This window comes from Palaemon carinicauda, chromosome 36, assembly GCF_036898095.1.
Source record: "Palaemon carinicauda isolate YSFRI2023 chromosome 36, ASM3689809v2, whole genome shotgun sequence".
Classification (NCBI taxonomy): Eukaryota; Metazoa; Arthropoda; class Malacostraca; order Decapoda; family Palaemonidae; genus Palaemon; species Palaemon carinicauda.
In genome coordinates, this window is record NC_090760.1 from 52,249,478 (window position 1) to 52,264,649 (window position 15,172).

The following is a 15,172-nucleotide window of genomic DNA, read 5'->3' on the forward strand; positions in this document are numbered from 1 at the left end:
AATTGGTTAGAGAAAATGATATAAGACATTACATATTTCATGATTGTAGAATCATGAATGATAAATAATTATGAAGGGAGACATTGATCTATGAAAGAAAAAAAGAATACCTTGGCCAAGGAAGAATAGATAAGCAACTTAGAGCATTGTTGTCTGAAAATATGTATATAGATATACGGAAGTGTATCATACTTGGGGTTTGACCACTTTGATCCACATGGTAGTAATACCATGCTAAAGCTTAAAATTGTTTTTGCAATGGTGTAATGTTAGAAAAGCAACACAACAAACACTGCAACATTCTTCCTGCAACTTCTGAATAGGGGGCGAACAATGGAACATCCAATACATTAGTCCCTTCATACTTCTACACAAAAGAAACTAAGGCTTTTCCTTTCCAATATGTATTGCCTGTCCTTTAGTTAACGCTTCCTGGAGTTTTATTTCCTCTTTCCGCATATTTGGACCAAATAGAAGTAATTCATATATCTTTTAAGGCTAATGAACAATCCTATTTTCTGTCCTCTAGGATTAAAGAAAAGAAAGTGATATATTCCTCACAATTCTCTCTTGGGTTAAATCGACAAAAAATTGGCTTTGGACATGAGCTTTAAAACTATTATTATTAGAAAAAAAAATACGTACGAACACACATGCTGGTATACAATAAAGTGTATTGCTCTTCAACCATATCTAAAACTACATATCTGCCTCTCCTCTTCTCCAATTGAAGTGGAACCCAGAGAGCACAACTGAAATATGCATCAATATGTTTCAACTGCAATTATTGAGAAATTATCTTTTTCCATTCTTACCGACTCTAAAAGGTGAAAGGTGATGACGGTTTTAGGAGACAACTTTTAAAGAGAAGGAAGCCACGTAGAGGTCGGCGGTGACTTACCTCAGTTTTTCTTTTGGAGCCAAGTGGGGTTACTATATGTCACTTGGAATTTGGCACCTTGCTGGAATAAGGGAATAGGGTCAGAATACCTTTGAATATTGCATGTTGCTGAAATGTTCATTTCAATGTCTTATGCCGTCTCTCTCTCTCTCTCTCTCTCTCTCTCTCTCTCTCTCTCTACATACAGTATATATATATATAATATATATATATATATATATATATATGTATATATATATATATACATATATATATATATATATATATATTTATATATATATATATATATATATTTATATATATATATATATATATACATATATATATACATATATATATATATATATATACACACACATATATATATATATATATATATGTATATATATATAATTTCTCTGCCTCCCCTAAATTATTGCTGATAAAATATCATCATTGATTTTTTTAGGTAATTTACTAGAGCTATACTGTATATCTCTTATATATTGCTTTATTGTATTTGGTCATACCCCATTCTCCGTATATTCTATTTTGTATCAATACTGTTACCTTTTTACATTAGAAAATAGAAACGGTTCACTAAGAGACAAATAATATGAGCTAAGCCTCTAATGACATATCTCAGGGATAATAAAGTATCTGGTAATGAAACATTGTGAAATCTACTGTGATATCCCTCAGAATTTAATCCTATCAGAGGTCACGCAATTTAGAGCAACAAACTTACAGACAAGCACAAACATTGTTGGATACAATAGCTCCTGCAGGTGATCAGATGTTAAGTCATTATAAATAAATTCTAAAAGAAAATTGGGACAGGTTATTTTTCTATCCATACATGTAATATTTGACATATCATCCAAACGACCCGTCATTTAGTTATTTGTTTGCTAATAGTATCTGACTGGCCGGATTTCAAACCCTGGTCCAGGATACTTGTATGCCATTGACCTTACCACTCAGCCATGAAGAAAGATGAAAGGCAATGAAAATTCTTCAGTACACATACCTGTTGAATTCATGTTTTTTTGTACGTAGCATTAACACCAACTTATCTTCACCATCGTAGCTAATTGGTAGGTTTGTGACTTGGCATTCAGTTAATGATAACTGTTGCACATTTAAACTTGGTTTTCATACTTCAAATAAGCCAGATGCTATAGACTTTGATTGATTTCGCCTGGGGCGCTGATCCCGAGGGCTTTTAAGAGAATTCAGACTTTAATGTATTATATATATATATATATATATATGTATATATTTATTTATTTATATAAACGGCTTTTTTAATTTTAAGAAATACGTTAAAATGTGCAAAATTTATCATTAACCAAATGCCAAGTCACAAACCTACGATGGTGAATATATATTGATTACAATTCTAAGTACAAGAAACCTGAATTCGACAGGTGTATGTACAGGAGAATTGTCATTGACTTTTATCTTTCTTCGTGGATAGGTGGTATGGTCAATATCATGCAAGTATCCTGGACCATGGTCAGATACTAGAATCTTTGAGTGACTTCCGCAGGGGCTCTCATCCTGCGGTCGTTAAAAAAATCAAAACTCCAATGTATTATTACATATGGCTTATTTGAATTATGAAAAACACGTTTAAATGTGGAAAATTTATCATTTATATATATAGTGTCGTTGCGCAGGAAGACGTGCGTTGCAGAATTCAAACTGTAGGTATGAGATGCTTCGCTGGGGGCTTGTAAGTCTGGCGGCATGGAGTAAATTTCCCACGACGTGACGTATGCGCTGGAGATCATCGGAGGAGGTTGTAGAAGGAAAAAATTCGGCCGGGACGACCAACGGGTCGCCATACATCATTTCAGCTGCCGAGACGTCGAGGCCGTCTTTAGGAGTGGTCCTTAGTCCCAAGAGGACCCAGGGAAGCTGAGTAAACCAGTTTGAATCCTTGCAGCGGGACATCAAAGCTGCTTTGTTGGTGCGATGAAAACGTTCAACCATTCCATTGGCAGCGGGGTTGTCTGATGTATGGTGATGCCCAGGAGATTCGCTAATGATGACCACAATTGAGAGGTGAAAGTGGTTCCTCTGTCAGAAGTAATATGCTCAGGGATACCAAATCTTGCAATCCATCCAGAGAGTAAGGCAGATATACATGACGCAGACGTTGCAGTTTCCATGACATGGGATTTGCCCTAGAAAACAAGCTTGTTACATATGCAGATGATGCTACTCTCTTTGCATCAATTCCATCCCCTGAATATAGATCTGGGGTTGGTGAATCCCTTAAATAGAGATTTAGTTAAAATTAGAGCATGGTGCAAATTATTGGGTATGAAGTTGAATCCTAACAAAACTCAAAGTATGATTGTAAATTAGGTCAAGGACGGTGGCTCCTCAACATCCGGATCTCAGTATTGATAATGTTTCTTTAAATTTGTATGACTTCTCGACAGCAAATTTACTTTTGAGAAGCACATTAGGCCTGTGTCTTCTTCAATTTCACAAAAAATTGGCTTATTGAGAAAGTCTTTTGGGATTTTTGGTGATCAATCTATTCTGAAGAAGTGTATTAATTCTTTCATTCTACCTTGTTTTGAGTATTGTTCTCCTGTCTGGTCTTCAGCTGCTGATTCTCATCTTAATTTGTTGGACAGAAACTTAAGGTCTAATAAATTCCTTATTCCTGATCTAGATATTAATCTCTGGCACCATCGTTCAATTAGTTCATTATGCATGTTGCATAAGATTTTTAATAACTCTGACCATCCTTTACATTCAGATCTCCCGGGACAATTATATCCTGTTTGTAATACTAGGCAGGCAGTTTAATTCTAATACCCAGGCCTTCTCCATCATGAGGCTCAATACTACGCAGTACTCTAGAAATTTTATTCCAGCTGTTACCAAGTTGTGGAATGATCTTCCTAATCGGGTAGTTGAATCAGTAGAACTTCAAAAGTTCAAAGTTAGAGCAAATGCTTTTTTGTTGACCAGGCGGTCCTGAGTCTTTTTATAGTTTATATATGACATATTTGTTTTTGACGTTGTTATTAGTTTATATATGACATATGTTTTGACGTTGTTACGTTTTTTAGAATGATTTATTGTTAATTTGTTTCTTCATTTATTTATTTCCTTATTTCCTTTCCTCAATGGGCTATTTTTCCCTGTTGGAGCCCCTGGGCATATAGCATCTTGCTTTTCCAATTAGGGTTATAGCTTTGATAGTAATAATATATATATACAGTATATATATATATATATATATATATATATATATATATATATATATATGTATGTATACATATATATATATATATATATATATATACATGCATATATATATATATACATATATATATATATATATATATATTTATATGTATATATATGTATATATATATACACACACATATATATATATATATATATGTATATATATGTGTATGTATATATATATATATATATATACATATATATATATATATATATATATGTGTGTGTGTGTGTATGTATGTATACATATATATATATATATATATACACATATATATATATATATATATTATAAACAGAGAGAGAGTTTCACAATCGAAAACAACAAACATTCCGGTATATACGAACAAACACACAAGCAAATAGCAGTATATGTTGTTCATTTACGAGGTAACAGCACCTTCCGTTGAGCATATTTGCAATGAAAACAGTTTGCAAATTGTATCCACTAAGGAACAAATGTGAGTAAATTATGGTGAATATTGTTTTATATTCAACACACGTGGGCATAAAATGGATTGTTGATCTGTGCCTCACAGGATAAGGATTGTCATTCTTTTTATAGAAACCAATTATTAATTTTTATCAGATGATTCATTAAAAATATCCCAGAAATCAAATGTTATTTAAAATTTCCAGTACCTATCAAATTAACACATTTGCTCCCTACAATTTTATTATTGATTTGCATTATTGAAACAACTGTTGTTAACTAAAAAATCTCACTTAAAACAATTCCTCTTCACTTCTCCTATGTTCAGTATTCTGAAGCTTGTTACATGATCTGCCCAATTTTTATTTTTTTTATCTTTATTTATTTTTATTATTTATTTTTTGTTTTTTATTTACTGGTTCTCCCTATTCAGAGGGTCCTGATTCTAGATCTGAATGATGCCAACGTTGTTATCATTCAAAGTTTTGAAATATTCAACATCATCACCATTATGGAAGTTGTAGTATGAAGATACTGTACCAATGGTTGTAATTTTGATGAATTATTATCTTTAAAGGTAATTCCTGATAGAATTCATGAAGAAAAAAGAAATGTGACAGGCTGTTTATAGTCGACAAGAAATAGCTTTTTTATCAGTGAGAATATACGAAATGATCGTTGATATGGATCCAACATGTTGTTAATGAGATCTCAGTAATGAATATCTGAAAAATGTTTAGAGTAGAGTCTAAGTCAATGTACAATGCAATCTAAACAAACAAAACAAATAAAGCTGTCGGAGTCCATTACTCTTTAACTATTATCAATAAATTTTACAAAATACATAATTTTCTTTAAAATTCTCATAGGTTTCGAAAATAGCGTATATAAATAATATACAGAAATATAAAATACTCTTCAGTTACTACTAAATTGTTTTCATTATAATAACTGTGTTCATTATCACTGATATCTTCTCTCATCCTTTGTTTATTACAATTCACAGATGCAATACAAGCACTGAAGACTCTGCATAAAACCAGACTTGTCGCTACCAGAGCGTCGGATTATTCTAAAAATTTCTATTAGAGTTTTGTTGGCAATTACATGAGTTATAGCAATGTAAATAGACCACGAATGGTTCTCTTTTTGCCAGCTATATAATGTAGAGGTAAGGTTTAGAGGATCTGCCTCCATGACTTCCTTCCAGATGCACACATGAAGCTGGGCATGACACACATTCTCTATGTGAGCCTTTCTAAGGTTTTCGGTAAAGGCATCCTAGTCATGTTTCTTTCTCCTACTTTGACAGCGAGACCTGAAAACCAATACTTGACAAAGGGTTTTCATGACACTCATAACACGCACCAATAAACTAAGTGGGAATATAAAAAGTCTCACTGAAATCCCAGTATACATCTCATATCTCTCTACAAAAAGGCCATGTTCTACGATGCTAAATTTTACTTGAATATATCATTGACTTTTTGTCGTGTTTTATTCCTTTATCAGTAGTTAGAATAATAGATTAAAAAAAGATGATTTATTAATGGGCATCTCTCACCATCTCCTGAACTTCAAACTAAGAAGTAAACAGGGAAATATTCAAATAAATCCATATGTTGTATAAATAAATGTGTACACTAGCATATATATATATATATATATATATATATATATATATATATATATATATATATATATATATATATATATATGTATGTATGTGAATATTTAGATCGCAGGTCGTGTTTACATTCCGGTTCCATAGTGGACTGTATTAACAGCGACCGCCACTGGTACTGTTGGCCAGCGGCCATCGGTGAAAATTGGATTTCTGTTGAGCCAAGGTGAGGTAAAAAGAGAGGGGAAAGCTAGTTAGAAATCGGCACGAGGGGAGAAAGGGGAAAAATTTCAGGTGAGATTTTGAGGTTTGGAACTTTTGAAAGTGAGAACTCCGATGGGTATAGGGAGAGAGGCTGCGGACGTGATGAAAAGGAGGAAAGTGGATACACTGTGTTTACAATAGAAAATATGGAATGTGGTTAAGGCAAGCTATTAAGGGGGATGATCTTAAGCCTTTTATCGTAGGGCTGAAAACAGGCTGAGTGTTATTATCATTGAAGGCGTTGGAGGTAAAAAGAGTATCAAAGACTGATGAGTGTTAAGTTGGGAATTAAGGCTGTCAGGATGAATGTCATTATTGCATATGTCCCCTAAGATGGCTGTGGTGTTGAGAGGGAAGAAGTCTGTGGAGAGCTGGATGAATTGATGGATGGTATACAAAGAAAAGAATAGATAATAATAGTTATAGTAATTTAGGTGTAGGAGATGTTGATTAAATAGATATGAAGATATATATTCATGAAGACAGAAATTCTATGGAACACATGATAATGGACTTTGATAAAAGAATTATCAAAATAATATCATGACAACGAACATACAATAGAAAATATCATTAAGTGCAACATATTTGCTGCTCATTAAGGGACTGTAGGAAGTTTAATTTCTAATTATTGGCCTTTTAAGACGAAGAACCTTATCAGGAAGACTAACCATGATCTTTCTGTGCAAGATGACCTCAAGAAGATGAATGTACTCTACCAATACACTTCCCTGCATATCTTCAAAAGGTTGTCCTGCTACGTTCAGCAGGGGCCTATCAAAATATAACAAAAATAAGTGCATATATTGAATATATGTAGAGAGCATTGTAAAAAAATTTGGTAGTGCTCTTGAAATCGGGTTCCTAGAAATTTAGAAGCCCTGCATATCTGGAGAGAAAAAACAAACTTGGACACGACGTAGATATTATTGCTAACCAGTCGACAGCCCACTACCACTACTGGAGGATGCTGGGACTGACGAACATGGAAGTAACAGCACCAATGACACTAGACACTATTTTGTTAAAAAGGAGCTATTCCACAGCATGACTGAGCAAAGATAATGGACAAGTCTCTAGTTATCTGGTACAGAGGCACCCTAAGCTAACTCCACGATTAGATCTAGGTGAAGGCCTTCGGGGGATTTTCACCTACAGCCTTGAGGGAACTCCAGCTGAGGCTATGAGAACAAATCCCAACTGTTCTGGTTCCCCTTTATAAGCCGAAAACACCTTCATATTGCTTGACTATATTGGAATAAAATGAAATACTTAAGTGTTTTTGTGTTTTGAATAGATTAACCTAGACTTGAATTTAGACTTTTTGCAATTGCATAGTGATATTTAGTGATACGTAAGTAAATATACTTGAATAATATATTCTGACAACTTGTATATTCACCTATAGTTACTTTTTACGTTTATATGTTTGTATGTTCCGAAATATATAAAAGACCTTACCTAACTTTGCCTCATATTTTTCATCTCAAGAGATATGAGTAGTCCTTGTGGCCATAGATTAAGCGAGAATAGCCAGGCTCAGTTCATGACAAAAACATTGAAATTGAGCAAAGTCTATTTAATCTTTAATTGTGTCTACTGGCATGATTCGGTAAGTAGGTATTAAGTATTTACTTGACTCTAGTAAGTTACAGCAATAGTGTAGCCTCACAACTCCTTGAAACACTAGCTGAAACAATTAGTATAATTCCCAATTTTTTTATCATGACCTTTTTTTTCTGAAAGGAAAGAAAATTATGTGTTCTTCACTCCTTGAGATATATATCTTATCTTTAACAAGTCATTAGGAAAACAGAAAAAGTAAAAAGAAGAACTAAGGCATTCTATGGTCTTAAAGTGGAATAACATTCTACCTTAAATATCTACATAGGGTATTTATATTAGAAAAGAAAGGAGACGCGGATTTATTTCAAAACAAATTTGAAGTGAAGGTTTGGCATATAATATCCTCATGCTTCCCCATTTGGTTCAGTTTTTATCAGAAAACTCAGTGACATTGTTACCCTCTATAAATCTGCTTGCATGGAAAAAGACTGGAAATTTATGAGCTATTCACGGTTGAAACCTGTCTGTTACTCCCGGATAATTAGGACATAAGGCTATGATTTTTTACTATGATTGTCACCTTGGTCAGAAAAGAAAAACATATCACTTATACAACATAATTTTTGGGCTCAGGCCATGTCGTCCTGATGGAAGTTCCTTCATTAGTAGCTTCCTAGGTTATATTTGACTACAGTGATATATCCCAGAGAATTTACCAAGGGTATCCAGAATTCTAACTCCTGGAGCGAATATCCCTTAAAATTGGATATCGCGTAATCAGAGGGCGTATTCTTGACACTTCTCATAGCTATCTACACCCCTAATAGCGTTTCCACTTCCAGGGGAAAAGGTGGCAAGAATATAGGAGAGGCATTAAAGAGGCAACGCTCTCGACACTTCTACTGTACTGTAAATAGTGCGCCGAATCACCACCGCGAGGCGCCACCAAGCTATTCTTTCTCTTATAGCTTTGTTGACCGGTGTTATCCCGTGTTATCTCTCGCTATTTTCGAGTTATTTGTCGCTATGATGTCTTCACCAGCATCATCAGCTTCTGGAAAGTTAGGTAATATTTTTGAATTGTGTGAATGTAAGCTCTTGCCAGTTTTACTCTTCGATTGAGATTGTAATTAATGTAACAAGAGCTGTTGCCAGCCGGATGGTGTCATGAACAGGGTCGTTCTTCCTGTACATCTAGTTAGCCAAAACGACTTTCCCGGCATTATTTGCTTTAATAACTTTAGCTATTTAGTATTTTAGCTAGTGATTTTTATATTATGTCATTGTTGTCGTGGATTTAGCTATTTATGTTCGAGCCTTACGAGTGCTAGGCTTCCTAGCCTAGACACCTACACACTTCATGCATGATATAACCTTCCTGGTAAAGTTTTATTGAAGCTCAGGCAATATTTTATACAATTAAGATATTACTGCATAAATTTTCCTCTTCCAAGATAGTATACAAGAGAGTTTCGGTGAACGATTCTCTATGCTCCTAGACTTACTAGCCTAGGGGCTTTAGTATACTTTCATACATGTCCCCAATTGCTCTTGTATTGTCTTCTAAGGTGAGGTTGATGCCTCCTAAACCTTCTAAGTCGATACCAATCTCTTGGCGAGATTTAAGAGCAATTCCCCTTCCCTCTGATAAGCCAAGGCTACCCTTAGTAAGCTTTGCTGTGAACTGAGTTCTGGCAAAGTTTACTGGGGTGTTTCGTTTCTTTCTCTTAACCACTGAGTCGGTTTTTGAGTTAGAACGTGACATCAGAGTAAAGTCTGTGTTAGGCCTCTTACTGTCTCGGTGAAATGAGTTCCCAAGTCAGGTTAAGTTGTCTATACAGGAGGCTAGGCCTCCCTAGACCATAGTAGAGGTTTTTGTTTTACAATTCCTCCTTCCTTGGTCTAGCAGGCAGTTCTGTGCTAGTGATCTTAGACCGAAGTAATTATTTCTTCATTGTCTATGATACCTGGTACAAGATTCTGTTCTCTTGTGAGATTGTGTCCTATGGCCGCATTCTCACTCGACTAACCCAACCGGGGGAAATGATTTCCCCTACTTGAGGTTACCTTATGAGATCAGAATCCTTTAAGTTGGGTAATGCCTTCGGGTATTACCTTACTTATAAGCCTTTTCCCCCTTACCCGCTGTCTCTTTTGTGTTGGATGAACCATCACCCTCCCTGGTCGTCATTCTATATTTGACCCTAAGGGTAATCTATAGAACTGGCCTGAGGTTCCCTGTCTGCTGCCGGCCGGGCCAGCTGCCGGCAGGTACCCTCATAATCATTAGAGTGTTCTTCAGTCCTCCCTTGGACTGCCTTCCATAGCCCATATGGATGGGATATGGTTGGGTGGAAGCCCGAATATAATTCCCCCTTCCACTTGAACCCTCATTCGGGATGTAGTCCGGCAGGGCTGAGCCTTTGCCTTCCTCCATCCTCTCTCTTTTTCTCTACCTTTCCCTATACTGGGCCGGCCGCCGGCAGCTTATAGCTGTCGGCGGCCATGTTGGTTGTCTGTCGGTTGGCAGTTACTCTGCCACCACTTGCCGGGGGTGTCGCTGAGCAATAACCCAACAACAATAAACATACTATGGCCAGTGGCCTGCAACTAAGTTGTCAGCCGGCAGTCGGCCTTCTAAAGTATAGATCTGAAGACAGTAACTGCCTTCAATAGCCCAGAATAGGCCGGCATATGTCGGCAAGTCCGGCATATGTCGGCAGGCCCGGCATATGTCGGCAGGCCCGGCATATGTCGGCAGGCCCGGCATATGTCGGCAGGCAAGGCCGGCATATGTCGGCAGGCCCGGCATATGTCGGCAGGCCCGGCATGTGCCGGCAGGTCTGGTGGCATACCTCCGCCAGTCAGTGCTGTAGCCCAAAAAGTTTTTTCCAACCTATATGGTGCTTCATGGGCAGCCTGTTGTGAGACCATCACACATAAGAGAATGATCCTCTCTACCACTTTATGGTTATCAACCATTAATTTACCCCCAATATTGAACCTGGGACACTCTGTTAAGAAGACACTTTATATCAAAGGATATTATCTTCCCATACAAAATTCATTAAGAATTTATTGTTCAATATTGGAGGAGGTCATAGCAATGGCTGGACAGGAAACACAAGTAGGTGTCTTTCCTATTTTCTAGCTTACTCTATCCAAGCTAATATATAAAAAAAAGAAAAAATATGTATGCTGAAATCTAAGAATTTCACCGAATACTTATATGCTTTCTTTCTTTACAGGAGGAGCATCCCGAGTGCGGGAACCGTTATTGCAGGGTCCATAGCAAGAACTTCTACGGCCATGATGTGTGCAGGGCCATGCTCGCTGTGCAGTCACCCAGGGGGCTCTCAAAAACTGGGACCCACTGGTATGTACCATTTATGACAAACTGGTAAAAGAGGCTTTTGATGATCAAGGGATGTAGCAAGGAACACGCTGCAAAAATGGGTCAGGAGTTTTCAGAAGAACACCTCTGTCCCATACCCTCCTAATGAAAGGATGAGGGACTGTCTTTTCCCTAGGGCATCTGCGGATGCAATCATTCCCCAGGCTCAACCCGAGATTACCCTAGTACAGATTCCGATGGAATCTCTTGTTTCGGATGCCTTGAAGGGCATCCATTTAGATGACAACATGTCGGTTGTCTCAGAGGAAACTGAGAACAATCTCCAACTGGAAGAACTGGAGCAGGAGGATGACGTACCTCCTGAGGCTGAAGTCGATAAGACCGAAAAGATTTCGGTATCATCAGCCATGGAGACTGAGCCGGTGCCTTCGACTTCATCTACTGCACCACAGCTAGATTCCATCACGAGTACGTTGCACTTGCTGCTGTCTATGGTGCAGGACATTCAGAAGAAATTGTCCGAGAAAGAAGCTTCTCTTCGGACGGAAATGAATCAGCTGGTTGCAATACGTTTAGCCCCGAAGAAGCTAAACATCAAGGATCTCCCCACTTTCTCTGAGGTTAACCCTTGGAGATATGCAGAGCATATGCCAATGTCGGGGGGGAAGATCCTCCTCTCGGAGAAACTGGGCACTGTCCCAGTAGAGGAAATTGTGTTTTGGCCCAGCAAAGGGTCCTACCCGGACTGCTATGTCCGTCTAAGGACGGAAGCTGCATCCAAGGAGGAAACAGAGCCGAAGGAGACTATTGTCCTCGAAATCTCTAAGGGTCAGGCCTTATATACAACCACCTTGAAAGAGAGGGCCTTTACTAGTTCCAAGGAGCCGGCTCTCAGCAAAAAGCACCCTTCCTTTATTGCTGACCCCAAACGTGCCTTCCCCTTTATGGACAAAGGGTTTAAGGCAGCCTTAAAGGCAGTCGAAGCAGGGAAACCTTGCCCTACACTGGAGGAGTGTACACCCTTTTCCCTTGCTTTTCCATCAGATGATAAAGACTGCAAGGATGTTCATAACACCTTTACCTTTGGGAAGCTGGAGGCAGATATTGCTGGACGACAGTTCGGCAAAAACCTCCCGAAGCTGCCAGAGTCTCTCCTGTGCAGGGAACAAGAGACTAAAGAACGTCTTGCTGCTTCCATGTCTCTGCAGTCTGGCTTAGAGACTATGGCAAGCATCCCAGATACCCCAGATATGTACATGGTTTTCACCAAATCTCATTTGGCGACAGTCACCAAGGACTTGTACAACTTTATCAAAGCCCGAAGGACTTGTAGAGAGTTCGTGTTCGCCTCGGCTGCGGTGAGACACAAACCAAGGAAGCTCGTAGCCTCCAATATCTGGGGAAAAGACCTCTTCCCAAGCGAAGTGGTCAAAGAGGTCGTGGACAAAGCCGCTAAGGAGAACAGGAATCTCTTTTAGTGGGGCTTGTCCTCAAAAAGAAAATCTTCTGCTGACGAGGGTCCCCAGCTAAAGAATAAATAAAAACGACCAAGAGTGCCCACTCGGCCTAGAAAATAACAAAAGCTTCCCGTGGCCACGGTGCCCCAGACGATGGTACATTCAACCACCACCTTCCAACTGGTGCCCAAAATGCTGGCGACCCAATCGCCGGTGTTCATCCCAGTCTTTAAAAGCCAATCGACGACTTTTAGGCCAAAGTCTCGAGATTCCTTTCGAGGGCCCTCTAGACGCCCCTTCAGAGGTAGGGGTAACAAAGGTGGACGTGGACAAGGAGGCAAGTCCTCCAACCAGCACTCCAAGTGAGATGCTACTGGTAGGAGGGAGACTTTTCCTCTTCCGGGATTGGTGGACCTTCGATCCCTGGACCCACAGCCTAAACAAAGAACGGACTAGGGTGGAGTTGGAGCTCAACTCCACCAAACTTTCCTCAATTCTTCCAGCACTCAACCCCCATTCTGAAGAATATGTTCAGGAACTCCTGAACAAAAGGGTTATACGGAAGGCAAAGTCCCTCAGATTCCAAGGAAGGCTAGTGTTTTGGAGAAGGATTCGGAAAAGCTCAGAGTCATTCTAGATTTATCACCACTCAACAAGTTCATAGTGAACCATAAATTCAGAATGCTGACACTTCAACACATCAGGACCCTTTTGCTCAAACGGGCATACACAGTCTCCATAGACATGACGGATGCGTACTGGCATGTTCCAATCAACCGTCAAGTTTCCCCCTACCTAGGGTTCAAACTACAGAAAATAAAGTACGTTTTCAGAGCCATGCCCTTCAGTCTAAACATAGCCCCAAGGGTATTCACCAAGCTTGCGAATGCAGTTATTCATAAACTACGCCTAAAGGGGATCCAGGTAGTAGCCTACCTGGATGACTGGCTGGTGTGGGCGGCATCCGAGGAAGAGTCCAGGCAAGCCTCCAAGCAAGTGATCCAGTTCCTGGACCACTTAGGATTCAAGATTTCAAGTCTCGTCTATCTCCAGCTCAAAAGCTCCAGTGGCTCGGCGTCCAACGGGATTTACAGTCACACTGCCTTTCCATTCCATCAAAGAAGAGGAAAAAGATAGCAGGATCTGTCAAGAGACTTCTTCAATCCGATAGGATATCAAGAAGGCAACAGGAGAGAGTGTTGGGGTCCCTCCAGTTTGCCTCATTAACAGATCCAATATTGAGAGCTCAATTAACCCTTTGCGCTTGAAGTCCGGCTCCCAGCCGGCTTTTCCGAATGGTAGGTTCCGACCGAAGCCCGGCTCCCAGCCGGCACGTATTATAATTGCTCTAAGAGGCCAACTAATAATGTTTCCTTCTTGTAAGAATTCCAGAATAACACTTGGTTTTATATCTTTCAAGAAATGTTATTTTTGTGAACAAAAGACGTGTTTTATGTGTCAATTTTCTTCTTAGAAAAACTGGCTAAATGAAGAGCAGATATCACGATGTTATTCGGCGCAAAAACGTGGGGAAATAGCCACATTTGCTATTTGTTTCGTGTTATTCAGGGTTGACAATCCTCTCGGTCGCTATAAGCCGCTAATCCCATACCATACCCCTATAAACCCAGGTACCCAAACACTCAGACGATCATACACAGAGCAGACTTCTTCTTTCGCCGAGTTGTAATTGATTAGTAACGAGCTCATTGCTGAGTTAATCATGTCTCTCCGACACCGGAAGTTTCTTGAAAACGAAGAGGAAATCTTTGAATACTTTTTAGGACTGACTTCTGAATCTGAAGATGATTCAAGTGAAAACGATGAACCGTCTGACGCTCCTTCCACATCTGATGAAAACAATTCATTTATCATCGTGAATGAAGACCTGGAAGCGGAATCTCCTGACGAAGACGAGGACGAATACACCGACGATATGGTAATGCCCCCTGAAGAAGACGAAGACACAAATGACGAAAATTGGGCCGATGAAAATAACTGGGAAGAGTTTGATGAAGAGAGACATGAATTACCCAGATTTACTTTCAAAGGAAGAGCAAAATTCAACTGTCCTGATCAAACTATCAACACTCCTTTACAATTTTTTATGCTCTTTTTTTACACGGGAACTTTTCCAAACAATTGCAGTTGAAACGAATCGCTACACAGAGGAACTGATAAGTAGGAAAAGGCCTCTGCAACATTATTCTATATGGCAAAACTGGCAAAAAATAAGCGTGGAGGAAATGATGGCCTTTCATGGAACAATAATTAATATGGCTTTACACAGAAATAAGAGATCAAGGGACTTCTTTTC